The 14,794-nt window shown below is 38.2% G+C and overlaps 1 protein-coding gene across 2 annotated transcripts in view; it reads right to left on the bottom strand.

Annotated features, from left to right (window-relative positions):
- Positions 1 to 2,068, bottom strand: part of LOC117316546 (solute carrier organic anion transporter family member 4A1-like) — a 55,501-nt gene extending 53,433 nt beyond the window's left edge. The window contains exon 1 of one of the 2 annotated variants that reach the window (XM_033871185.1): positions 1,942 to 2,068. The gene's annotated coding sequence lies outside the window, so the exon portion shown is untranslated. Of the gene's footprint in view, positions 1 to 1,726; positions 1,807 to 1,941 lie in introns of those variants that run through there. The other variant, XM_033871184.1, reaches the window with a different exon arrangement.
- Positions 2,069 to 14,794: the final 12,726 nt, after the last annotated feature.

The following is a 14,794-nucleotide window of genomic DNA, read 5'->3' as shown; positions in this document are numbered from 1 at the left end:
AATGAAGAAGAGGTCTTAATCAGTGGGTATGGACTTATTTGCAATTAAATATGGTAATAATTAAAAGCACTAATTTCAGGTGTCTGGTTTTGAATGATTTACTCCTGGGAAAGAAAAGGCCATTATCTAGCTAACTGGTATGCAAATACATGTATGTGAAACATTTTTTTATATACTTTTTCAGACCTACTCCCATTCAACTACATGTATTTCATAATAATTCATCAACATTTTACCATCTAGGAGACATTGCTTATCTCTTAATCAAGACAGCTAAATCAATAATACTTTAAGAGGTTAAACATTTTTTATTTTTAAATTACATCATCATACATCAGTACTTTTATGAATCACTGTTGTAACAAGGTGCCCTAGACTGTGATGATAACCGGAACACAAACATTCAGCCCCATCAAATAATCAAAGGAGATGTTAGAGATGTTACAGATATACCGTGTCAGTCACAATCTTGGTGTGGGAGGTGGAAACTGGAATTACTCCAGAAAAACCCAGGTGATCAGGAAAATGTAGATCATTTATTTTTAGTTTGGGCAATCAAACTCCAGCTACCTTGATAAAAGACATGAATGCTTTCCACAGCGCAACCAAATCGTGAAGTTATAAATAAATAACTGAAATATGACTTTTATCTATTTTAAAACAATTGTGTCACACAGGCGACCCCTATAAACCTTTTCACACCCTGATCAAAAATCATGTGGTCACTTAAAGGAGACACCTAAACCTTTTCACATTGGATCAAAACCTCAAAACTCATGTGGTCACTTAAAGGTGACCCCTATACCTTTTCACATTAGATCAAAACCCATGTGGTCACTTAATTAGGCGACCCCTTTATACCTTTTCACATTAGATCAAAACCCATGTGGTCACTTAATTAGACAACCCCGGTGACCCCTTTATACATTTTCACATCAGATCAAAACCCATGTGGTCAAGCACTAGGGGACCCCTTTCACAATTGTACTACGATAGACCTATATCCAGAATTGTATGTATCACAGTATACTCAGATCTAGAGTACAGTGTATAAGTGTTATTAATGGCCGGGTGAATGTCCCTTACATGTACATCTGATATACAAAATGTAGTGTTGTACACATCTGTGATACATCGTGTGTAGAAGTGTGGGGTGTAAGATGACTTATCAAAGTTGGGGTTAGTGAGATTCACAGGAGCCAGAGGAGAGGTCCAGCATGGGCAGGATGATGCCCAAAATATACATTTAGATATTCTATTTATCTGTGTATAGCGTACAAAATTCTCAGCCCTGTGGGTTACTAACAGGTTGTATGGCTATAAAATTAGTTCCTACATGATATATACATGGGTCGTGTGCCAAAGATGTACCTGGACTGAATGCTGTAGCTATTGTCCGGTCCCTGTGCCTAAAAACATGCCATCAACACTAGCCCGAGTTTCCTCTGGCCCTAACACCATGGCTGGTGTAGCCTACGCCAGAAATGGAGTCAGCTCCACCAGCCATGGTGTCAGGGCCAGAGGAAACTCGGGCTACTTCAACACATGCACGTGGTACGCATCTGAATGTATGTAAATAAACACAGTGTGCCTACTAGAGTCCCCAATAGATTTACACTAAAAGCGCTATTATAACGACAAATAGGTGTATTATCTATAAATACATGTAGACTTGTGTGTATTCAGTTGTGTACAAGTGTGACTTTACTAACTTTTGTGTACTTACCAGTAAACAATCCTGTTTAGTCCAGTCTAGAATTTACACAAAATCAATCGAATGGTTTGCCGACACCCGACGACAGTATGTAAGCCCTTATATATATCGGACTCACAGGAAGTGAACGTCAATAGACTTACCCAAATCACAGGGCCCAAATCGTAAACAGCAAAACACATACACATGTAAATACACCCACAAACACACCCAATCTCAATCCATACCTTGCTGAGAACGGCACTACCACTTCGTGTGAATCTGATCCGAGGTTTTTCTCCGTCGTCGAGCTTTAGTTTGCGCATAACACACTATACTGTAGCTATATTTAGCTTGCCCACGTTGTTAGCCCTAGCCCCATGCCACTGTGTGGGAGTTTGTGTAACAGGTGTCGGTAGATCAGTCAGTATTATAGTGATGTATTTATGCTTAATTGGGCGATTTCCCGGAAAGAATTGGTACTTATCGGCACTGGATGGGATGCAATACAGCATGTATCTAATTAATAATCTCTACATGTACATCGCCTTTCACACGCGTACTACGCTAGCTACATATACCGGTATACACGCACAAGCATGTGATGGATGGATGGATGGATGGATGGTATGGTGTGGATGGTATGGATATGGATATGGATGGATGGATGGATGGATGGATGGACGGACGGATGGATGGGTGGATGGATGGATGGATGGATGGACCATTACGCCTAAAGGATGAGACACGTGTACGTGACGTCATCATTTTCCCTACATGCCATAACGCCTTAAATAAGAATGTTTGCAGTTCTTGCCTACAGCAATATTTTTCAAGTTTAGAATGGTTAAACGAGTGCCGTAGTTTCAAAATAATAGATAAAAATACTGCAATGAATATGCCGTGAAGTCTTATATAACATCCTGCTATACAAATTAAACATTTTTGGTAACGCATGTAAAATGGCATTGTGTTGAGTAGGAAACTAGGCATGTTCATTAGCGACGTCGACAACTAATTAATTCCTGTGCTAATTTAAACATGCTGTGCTAATTTTAAACACGCTTCAAGATAAATGTTATTCTGTTGTCCTGTTGGAGGGCATACGGAAATATGGAAACTTTTTTTTGTTCGCTAATTGTCACTGTTTCTGGGTCCTGTCGCTCTAGATGTTTAACATATAATGCGCTTACAACGTTAATTTGTTTATATTCAAACTAATTAGAGCTGAGTTGTGGTTAATTTTGACAGATTTGAAGATTTTTTTTCTCACGTGAATTCTCGGTAGATCATATGATTAAAATAATCATGTTACATTTGAGACATTTCTGGGAAAAGAGAGACAAATGATCATGTTTATTTTCGTTAACAGTACAGAGTGACAAACAAATGGATAACAATAATGCCTGGTAAACACATGATGGACATCAGTATTGTGAATTATCTCATTAATATCAATATTAAATTATAAATGAACATTATACTGACCGCTCTGGGCCTGGTGGGAACATACGGTATTGGCCAGTTGTGAGACGCAGATTGTATTGAAAACTTCCCTTTCGATTTTATATTCATAAATAGATTTTGGTGCATTTTTGTTTGTTATTTTGCACAGTTTGCCTAAATTAAGAATGCTATGTGATTCCCGTGTTGCAGTGTCGCCAATTCGCCTAATTTTTCAGGTCAGCCTGGTATTGACAACATCATGGATTACTCAATGATCACGATGCTTGTATAGAAACCTAAGGCTAGAATCAACGTCATATTTTATAACACAGTATGCCAAAATGAAAAACGGTGCATACAGTTCTTCATTCTTTGACATTCAATTTGACTTTAAGTGGCAATGAATTAGACGTCGTTTTACATAATGGCAATGGAATTGCTTTCATTAGTCAAATCTTTGATTATAGATATAGTATCTACGATATTCACGTGGAAACATATTTGTCCAGTTTTCAGGGAAACGACTGTTAATGTGAATAAACGGATACAAATTTCCGTACGTTGTTTCGTTTTCACTGTCATAAGTTAATTTAAGGAGATATCGATATTCACGATTAGTTTCCGCAAACTTTTTACTATTGCACCGAAAATAATTAGCGAACGATTTCCAACATACACAAATCACACTTCTCGCTTAATTGTCAAGGCAAAGTAATTTTTCATCCACTTTATAGTAACATAGATGATGACATTTTTTAGTTTTATTACAGTTAAGTAGGTTTAGCACCGTTTGAGGACGGCCCCTATGTGGGAGATGTATATGTGTAGAGTATGTGTGTGTGTGTGGGGGGGGGGGGGGGGGGGGTGAGTGTGTGAGTGTGTGTGGTTTGGGAGGCTGCGGTAGTTCGTGTTTGTCTCCGTATGCGATAGTGTGGAACTGATGCCGACATTGTAGGTTATACGTTTGCAATTTTTCAAACATAAGAAACATACACTTCTAGTGTATCCTTTATCCTTATCTAGATATCCTTTATCCTTATCTAGATATCCTTTATCCTTATCTAGATATCCTTTATCCTTATCTATATATCCTTTTAACAAACGTATGTTTATCAACTACATATTTTAAGTTTCTCCTTGTTGTGAACAATTTTTATTTCTAAAACCATGAGAAGTTGTTGGGTATTTTTTTTTTTTTAACTGAAAATTGATTTAGACATCGATAGTCTCCCTCCAAAACCAAATAAGACCAAGCAACAAACATAAAGTAGCTTAGTTGAACTATAAGATTTATCTCCCTTCAATCGACAACTTGTTGGATTTGCGATGCGTTACTTTTAAAACAGAAATAAAATAAAGAAATTGCAATTACATGAGAAGCACGAGAGGAAGAGGAGGACAATAGAGAACAAATTTTGGGAATAGCCAACAAGTTTGAGGAACCTCTATTTAACTTATGTTTAACGTCACCATCAAATAAATATCGGACGAGAATCAGACAAGCAAATAGACATTTCTAATACATTTGTAATTTGATAAATTACTGGTGAACATATCTTTAATATGTAACATTCCCGGTGCATTATTAAATAAAGCCTGTATATAGATTACCTTTACAAAAGTATCTACAAGGTATTTGCAATATTAAATATGTATAATATACAGACCAGATACAGGTGCCTGTGTGTAAAATTAACGTGGAAATATTGTGACTTAATAGTGACGCCACGCTACATTTTTCCGGATCTAGAAAGATCAGAATCTTTCACTCGTGTTCATGAAAACATACATTCAATACGGCATCAAGCTATTCAGCTCAGGCCTTTAACATCGGGACGAGTATGATGCCATTTAACATCTCGAACAACAATCGTTGTTACCATGGCGACACACCCACCAGAAAAATGTAACCATAGAAACAAAGATCGATCATGATATTGAGATGTTATGTCATAATCGATCTTTGACTAATGTGCATGCTAAACACCTATGTTATGTTGTAACTTTGAATGCAGCCATATTACCATCAGTGACCGACGGTAACTGTATCAATACTCGATTGTAGACGTCAACGGACACCAATAAGGTATTTATGTAGTAAGTATTGTCACGGCAAAAGAAAAGTCCATTGTTGATTTGTTAGTCCCCGTGGGTGCACCCATCGACCGCGCATTGAGCTTACCTCGATTCTTTGATACTTTTGAACATGAGGTCACTAGAAAACAGTATACATAGCAGATATCGGAGATAAAGATACAATGATTCATACAAAATACAGAAAACTAAATACATTGTAGATATCAGACAGGGTAACAAAGATACAATGATTCATACAAAATACAGAAAACTAAATACATTGTAGATATCAGACTGGTTAATAAAGATACAATGATACATACAAAATACAGAAAACTAAATACATTGTAGATATCAGACTGGTTAATAAAGATACTATGATACATACAAAATACAGAAATTGAATACATTGTAGATATCGGACAATGTAATAAAGATAAAATGACATACAAAATACAGAAAACTAAATACATTGTAGATATCAGACAGGGTAACAAAGATACAATGATACATATAATGATACATACAAAATACAGAAAATTAAATACATTGTAGATGTCAGACAATGTAATAAAGATACAATGATACATACAAAATACAGAAAACTAAATACATTGTAGATTTCAGACAGGGTAACAAAGATACAATGATACATACAATGATACATACAAAATACAGAAAATTAAATACATTGTAGATATCAGACAATGTAATAAAGATACAATGATACATACAAAATACAGAAAACTAAATACATTGTAGATATCAGACAATGTAATAAAGATACAATGATACATACAAAATACAGAAAACTAACACTGACACTGCATCTATATTGCAAATATGAAAAAAAACTAGCCACACAATGAAATGAATATTAAACACTTAACTTGCCGAAACGAAATAATCCAGAATTCATACCTCGGGTTTCGGTGATGAAGACATCGACGCCAACTCGTGGAATTAAAACGATGTCTTTGTAATACGGCCTAACACTTTCCGTTTTTTATTTATTTATTTTTGATTGGTTTATTTTGTTTCTTCGTTATTTGACTTTTGTTTGCCGTCCTTTCACGGTCAGAATATACATGTACTTCCATAGGGTATGTTAAATCTAAACCAATAAGGCTGATTCAGGTTTTAACTCATGCAGAATATAGAGGTAAGGTATTCAGACCAACTTACTTTCTCAAAGTTTATTTTCAATCAAATAGAAATATGTCGTTCAAGCAATTCCAGATCCTTTGCTAACAAACATTAAAAGATCCCTTATTTTATGAGTAACATGTTTTTGTTTTTTCATAATTTTCATTATCCGGGAATGTTTCTGCCAAAATGAATATTATAAAATGTCATTTCTTTGAAACAAAAACATTACATCAGGTATGAGACAGCAACCAACGCAGGCCTTCTGAAGCTACAGTAAACGAGAAGTGGTTACTTGAAAGTATGGTCCACCGGTCAAGAATGAAGTTTAACCAGGAAAACAACAAAGTGTTGTTTCTTAATAAAGGAAATATCTAACAACTTAAATAAAGGTCCAGCGAGGTAAATACAAGATTCAAGGTGAAGAGTATTGGCAGCCTCTTACCAGAAACCAGTTAAATGTTTGGCTGAGTGGTATGATAGGACATTGGAATACTACCATGGTAATGTAAGAAAACATGAAGCTGAGGAATGGGTGACAACAGTAGATACAAGTAAACAATAGAAATAACAATAGGTGGTATTCACGACATTATTTTGATCATTGCTGATTTACGAGTTCCCACTGTCAGCTTTTGAAGATGTGGAGTCCATATTAACACGGCATCTCTGTAGATGATGGAGAACTTTCCTACTTCAGCATTATTGGACTATATGGAAGAGGCTCCAAACAAAATCAGTTGCAGATTAGAAGAGTTCAATATTAAAACGTCAAACTGACGACGTTCGAAGAAAGAGCAGATGAACAAGTTTCATATGCAAAAGTAAATATTATGAAGTGGAAGGTAAGTCAAGCTGTTCGACAGTTACAGGCCAGGCCAAGGCAGACTGAAATAGTCTTATCTAGACTGTTCTGGAAGAGAGATGTATCATAATATTTTATTTACAAGTGGTTGGTTACAAGATGTGTGTCAGAGAATTCCAGAAAAGAGATGGTTGGAGAATGTACTTGAAAGATTTGGCGATATAGTATAAATACCACGAGAGAAATTGTTATTCAGAACTGATTTACAATTGTCAAGGAGAGGTTACCAGGTACCTGGCAACCGGCATTCAGTCAAGTCCAGTTCCGCTACAAGTGTAACTACTGTACACTGCTTATCTACAAAGATGCATAAAATGACACTCATTGTGCTAAATATGTAATTAAAACACAATAGAATGAAAAATAACAACATCGCCCTTGCTATAAACGTGGAGAGTACGACAGACAGACGTTCACGTGGAGAGTACGACAGACAGACTTTCACGTGGAGAGTACGACAGACATACTTTCACGTGGAGAGTACGACAGACATACTTTCACGTGGAGAGTACGACAGACAGACTTTCACGTGGAGAGTACGACAGACAGACACAGACAGACTTTCACGTGGAGAGTACGACAGACAGACACAGACAGACTTTCACGTGGAGAGTACGACAGACAGACACAGACAGACTTTCACGTGGAGAGTACGACAGACAGACTTTCACGTGGAGAGTACGACAGACAGACTTTCACGTGGAGAGTACGACAGACAGACCTTCACGTGGAGAGTACGACAGACAGACTTTCACGTGGAGAGTACGACAGACATACTTTCACGTGGAGAGTACGACAGACAGACTTTCTTCGGGTCGCGATTGTTGATTTTACTTTATACTCGACAGATAAAAAGAGAATCTCTAACTTGTGGAGGGCTGTGTATATGTAGCTGTTGGTATAAAACATGCAGCAAGCCACTCTTGTCTACAGTCGATCATTATTACTAGTTGTGGGAGATGTTTGGTTTGTTTTTGTTTAACGTCCTATTAACAGCCATGGTCATTTAAGGACGTGCCAGGTTTTGGAGGTGGAGGAAAGCCGGAGTACCCGGAGAAAAACCACCGACCTACGGTCAGTACCTGGCAACTGCCCCACGTAGGTTTCGAACTCGCAACCCAGAGGTGGAGGGCTAGTGTTAAAGTGTCGGGACACATTAACCACTCGGCCACCGCGGCCCCATTGTGTGGGAGATGAAGCATCTCTAAAACAACACATTTTATATATAAGAGTTATTTCCCAAAGCATAAAAAAATATATAGGTTAACGTTTAAGTAATACAGGATGACATATATCGACAAATACTGGGATCCCATTACACCATACACACACAGTCAGTATAGGATGAGTCGGGTACACTATCTGGATATATCAGGGACCTAGCTAACCATGACGACGGATAATTTGACTCCAGCCATAGTGTCCGCTCCTCTTTAATGTCCTCTAAACGCCCTTCAGAAGAAAGTCAAACATGAGAGTTTGAAATCATTTCCCGATAGGGGTTGTAAATTAAAAGTCATATTTTAAACAGGGATAAACATATATTTCTGGATTATATCAAACAAGTGTTATGGGAATTGTTGCTGTATAAAACTTCAAAAAGGTAAGTTATTGAAATTTACAATTGAAGCAATAACTTATTATATTACATTTAGTGAAATTAACTCTATGAACATGTGCCCTACTCGCTTTTTCGCATATTTCTTGTCCTTTTAAAATGATCCGTTTTATGAATTAACCCCACATGCATCTCATGTCAGGTTCAATAACACATTTCTGTATTTTAACTATTGTTTTTAATCACTGGAATGTTCCGAGCCTCCCTCGAGATCTTTACTCCATAGTTTCACCGACAAATCATAGAAAGAGGAAACAGCAGGATGATGCAATTTTATTTTCATTATTCGCTATTTGTAAACTATTTATTTTACAACAATTGCGATACAAGTTAAATCAACTTATATTAATCATGCTTGTTGGCCTGGTGGAAGCGCGCGAGGGACGTTACTGTGGGAGGAAATCGGTGTTCCGGGGGAAAAACCCACGTCGTCGGACAGGTGACCCCATACCCTTTCACGTCCGATCGGTGAATCGAACCCGGGCCGCTAATGTGAAAGACAAGTGTGTTACCACTGTGCCATCCGGCCACCCACCCGCCATTCACTGTATCTACCACAAAATGCACACCTAACGAGGAAATTCGATTATGTGTCATACTATCCCCTGTGATGGCTGGTGGTAGGCTCTGCAGGTAAACCCCAAGTTTTGCCGTGTCCTGGTGGTAGGCTCTGCAGGTAAACCCCAATGTTTGTCGTGTCCTGCTGGTAGGCTCTGCAGGTAAACCCCAAGTTTTGCCGTGTCCTGGTGGTAGGCTCTGCAGGTAAACCCCAATGTTTGCCGTGTCCTGGTGGTAGGCTCTGCAGGTAAACCCCAATGTTTGCCGTGTCCTGGTGGTAGGCTCTGCAGGTAAACCCCAATGTTTGCCGTGTCCTGGTGGTAGGCTATGCAGGTAGACCCCGATGTTTGCCGTGTCCTGGTGGTAGGCTCCCGTTTCCTGGTGGTAAGCTCTGCAGGTAGACCCCAATGTTTGCCGTGTCCTGGTGGTAGGCTCTGCAGGTAAACCCCAATGTTTGCCGTGTCCTGGAGGTAGGCTCTGCAGGTAAACCCCAATGTTTGTCGTGTCCTGCTGGTAGGCTCTGCAGGTAAACCCCAATGTTTGCCGTGTCCTGGTGGTAGGCTCTGCAGGTAGACCCCGATGTTTGCCGTGTCCTGGTGGTAGGCTCCCGTTTCCTGGTGGTAAGCTCTGCAGGTAGACCCCAATGTTTGCCGTGTCCTGGAGGCAGGCTCTGCAGGTAAACCCCAATGTTTGCCATGTCCTGGTGGTAGGCTCTGCAGGTAAACCCCAATGTTTGCCGTGTCCTGGTGTTAGGCTCTGCGGGTAGACCCCAATGTTTGCCGTGTCTTGGTGGTAGACTCGGCAGGTAAACCCCAATGATTGCCGTGTCCTGGAGGTAGGCTCTGCAGGTAAACCCCAATGTTTGCCGTGTCCTGGTGGTAGGCTCTGCAGGTAGACCCCGATGTTTGCCGTGTCCTGGTGGTAGGCTCCCGTTTCCTGGTGGTAAGCTCTGCAGGTAGACCCCAATGTTTGCCGTGTCCTGGAGGCAGGCTCTGCAGGTAAACCCCAATGTTTGCCATGTCCTGGTGGTAGGCTCTGCAGGTAAACCCCAATGTTTGCCGTGTCCTGGTGTTAGGCTCTGCGGGTAGACCCCAATGTTTGCCGTGTCTTGGTGGTAGACTCGGCAGGTAAACCCCAATGATTGCCGTGTCCTGGAGGTAGGCTCTGCAGGTAGACCCCAATGTTTGCCATGTCCTGGTGGTAGACTCGGTAGGCAGACCCCGATGTTTGCCATGTCCTGGTGGTAGACTCGGCAGGTAGACCCCCATGTTTGCCGTGTCCTGGTGGTAGACTCGGCAGGTAGACCCCCATGTTTGCCGTGTCCTGGTGGTAGACTCGGCAGGTAGACCCCCATGTTTGCCGTGTCCTGGTGGTAGACTCGGCAGGTAGACCCCCATGTTTGCCGTGTCCTGGTGGTAGACTCGGCAGGTAGACCCCAATGTTTGCCGTGTCCTGGTGGTAGGCTCTGCAGGTAAACCCCAATGTTTGCCGTGTCCTGGTGGTAGACTCGGCAGGTAGACCCCCATGTTTGCCGTGTCCTGGTGGTAGGCTCTGCGGGTAGACCCCGATGTTTGCCGTGTCCTGGTGGTAGGCTCTGCGGGTAGACCCCGATGTTTGCCGTGTCCTGGTGGTAGACTCGGTAAGTAGACCCCAATGTTTGCCGTGTCCTGGAGGTAGGCTCTGCGGGTAGACCCCGATGTTTGCCGTGTCCTGGTGGTAGACTCGGTAAGTAGACCCCAATGTTTGCCGTGTCCTGGAGGTAGGCTCTGCGGGTAGACCCCAATGTTTGCCGTGTCCTGGTGGTAGACTCGGTAGGTAGACCCCAATGTTTGCCGTGTCCTGGTGGTAGACTCGGCAGGTAGACCCCCATGTTTGCCGTGTCCTGGTGGTAGACTCGGCAGGTAGACCCCCATGTTTGCCGTGTCCTGGTGGTATTAATGAACCAATATCCGTTCCCACTATTCTTTATAGGTGATAATAAAATACAGTGTATTGAAAAAAATATATAATTCATTAAAGTATGGGTATGTTGTACTCTCTCCATCCAGGTTTGGACATTTCTTTATACCTACTTTGATATTTTAGGTCGTCTCTTATGTACCAACACATTACTTAGCATGGTGTATTTTTAATATTAGTTCGCTCTAATTAATCAAACTCTCAGTTTGTTTTGAAAGGTGATCGTATCTTTTGTGCCACCATCCTTAGCATTTAATGGAGATTTACGTTATAACTGGTGTCGACAGATAATTGTATTCTGTTGATGTTGTTGTTTTAGATTTACATTATAACTGGTGTCGAGAGATAATGGTATTCTGTTGATTTGTTTTAGATTTACGTTATAACTGGTGTCGACAGATAATGGTATTCTGTTGATGATGTTTGAGATTTACATTATAACTGGTGTCGACAAATAATTGTATTCTGTTGATGTTGTTGTTTTAGATTTACGTTATAACTGGTGTCGACAGATAATTGTATTCTGTCTATGTTGTTGTTTTAGATTTACATTATAACTGTTGTCGAAAGATAATTGTATTCTGTTGTTGTTGTTGTTGTTGTTGTTGTTGTTGTTGGTGGTGGTGGTGTTGTTGTTGTTGTTGTTGTTGTTGTTGTGGTGGTGTTGTTGTTGTTGTTGTTGTTGTTGTTGTTGTTGTTGTTGTTGTTGTTGTTGTTGTTTTAGATTTACGTTATAACTAGAGTCGAGAGATAATTGTATTTTGTCGATGTTATTTTAAATTTACATTATGACTGGTATCGATAGATAGTTGTATTCTGTTGATGTTGTTGTTTTAGATTTACGTTATAACTGGTGTCGACAGACAATTGTATTTTGTAGATGTTGTTTCAGGTTTACGCTATAACTGGTGTATTCTGTTGTTGCTGTTGTTGTTTTAAATCTAGTAGTAAAACCGACATCATAGCCTCGATATGTACTTTATGTTGATGTTGTTGTTTTAGATTTACATTATAACTGGTGTCGAGAGATAATTGTCTTCTATTGATGATGTTGTTTAGATTTACGTTATAACTGGTGTCGACAGATACTTGCATTCGGATGATGTTGTTGTTTTAGATTTACATTATAACTGGTGTCGAGAGATAATTGTCTTCTATTGATGCTGTTGTTTTAGATTTTCGTGATAACTGGTGTCGACAGATAATTGTATTCTGTTGATGTTGTTGTTTTAGATTTACATTACAACTTTTTTCGACAAATAATTGTATTCTGTTGATGATGTTGTTTTAGATTTACATTATAACTGTTGTCGAAAGATAATTGTATTCTGTTGTTGTTGTTTTAGATTTACGTTATAACTAGAGTCGACAGATAATTGTATTTTGGCGATATTGTTATTTTAAATTTACATTATGACTGGTATCGATAGATAGTTGTATTCTGTTGATTTTACATTATAACTGGTGTCGACAGATAATTGTCTTCTATTGCAAATTGTTGTTTAGATTCACGTTATAACTGGTATCGATAGATAATTGTATTCTGTTGATGTTGTTTCAGATTTATGCTATAACTGGTGTATTCTGTTGTTGCTATTGTTGTTTTAAATCTAGTAGCAAAACCGACATCATAGCCTCGATATGCACTTTATGTTGATGTTGTTGTTTTAGATTTACGTTATAACTGGTGTCGAGAGATAATTGTCTTCTATTGATATTGTTGTTTAGATTTACGTTATAACTGGTGTCGACAGATACTTGCATTCGGATGATGTTGTTATTTTAGATTTACATTATAACTGGTGTCGACAGATAATTGTATTCTGTTGATTTGTTTTAGATTTACGTTATAACTGGTGTCGACAGATAATTGTATTCTGCTGATGTTATTTGAGATTTACGTTATAACTGGTATCGACAGATAATTGTATTCTGTTGATGCTGTTATTTTAGATTTACATTATAACTGGTGTCGACAGATAATTATATTCTGTTGTTGTTGTTGTTGTTGTTCTTTTAGATTTACGTTATAACTGGTGTCGACAGATAATTGTATTCTGTTGTTGTTGTTGTTGTTGTTGTTGTTGTTGTTGTTGTTCTTTTAGATTTACGTTATAACTAGAGTCGACAGATAATTGTATTTTGTCGATGTTGTTATTTTAAATTTACATTATGACTGGTATCGATAGATAGTTGTCTTCTATTGATATTGTTGTTTAGATTTACGTTATAACTGGTGTCGACAGATAATTGTCTTCTATTGATATTGTTGTTTAGATTTACGTTATAACTGGTGTCGACAGATAATTGTATTCTGTTGATGTTATTTGAGATTTACGTTATAACTGGTGTCGACAGATAATTGTATTCTGTTGATGTTATTTGAGATTTACGTTATAACTGGTGTCGACAGATAATTGTATTCTGTTGATGTTGTTATTTTAGATTTACATTATAACTGGTGTCGAGATATAATGGTATTCTGTTGATTTGTTTTAGATTTACGTTATAACTGGTGTCGACAGATAATTGTATTCTGTTGATGATGCTGTTTTAGATTTACGTTATAACTGGTGTCGACAGATAATTGTATTCTGTTGATGTTGTTGTTTTAGATTTACGTTATAATTGGTGTCGACAGATAATTGTATTCTGTTGATGATGTTTTAGATTTACGTTAAAACTGGTGTCGACAGATAATTGTATTTTGGCGATATTGTTATTTTAGATTTACGTTATAAATGGTGTCGGCAGATAATTGTATTCTGTTGATGATGTTGTTGTAGATTTACATTATAACTGGTGTTGACAGATATTTGTATTCTTTTGTTGACGTTGTTTTAGATTTGCGTTATAATTGGTGTCGACAGATAATTGTATTTTGTTTATGTTGTTGTTTTAGATTTACGTAATACCGATGTCGACAGATAATAGTATTCTGTTGAAGATGTTTTAGATTTACGTTATAAATGGTGTTGACAGATAATTGTATTTTGTTTATGTTGCTGTTTTAGATTTACGTTATAAATGGTGTTGACAGATAATTATATTTTGTTGTTGTTGTTTTAGATTTACGTTATAAATGGTGTTGACAGATAATTATATTTTGTTGTTGTTGTTTTAGATTTACGTTATAAATGGTGTCGACAGATAATAGTATTTTGTCGATGTTGTTATTTTAATTTACATTATGACTGGTATCGATAGATAATTGTATTCTGTTGTTGTTTTTGTTTTAGATTTACGTTATAACTGGTGTCGAGAGATAATTTCTATTGATGTCGTTGTTTAGATTTACGTTATAACTGGTGTCGGCAGATAATTGTATTATGTTGATTTACTTGTGTATTCTGTTGTTGCTGTTGTTGTTTTAAATCTAGTATCAAAACCGACATCATAGCCTCGATATGCACTTGATAACTTTAAATATTTC

Source organism: Pecten maximus, chromosome 18, assembly GCF_902652985.1.
Source record: "Pecten maximus chromosome 18, xPecMax1.1, whole genome shotgun sequence".
Taxonomy (NCBI): Eukaryota; Metazoa; Mollusca; class Bivalvia; order Pectinida; family Pectinidae; genus Pecten; species Pecten maximus.
This window is presented reverse-complemented; position numbering and strand designations above follow the sequence as displayed.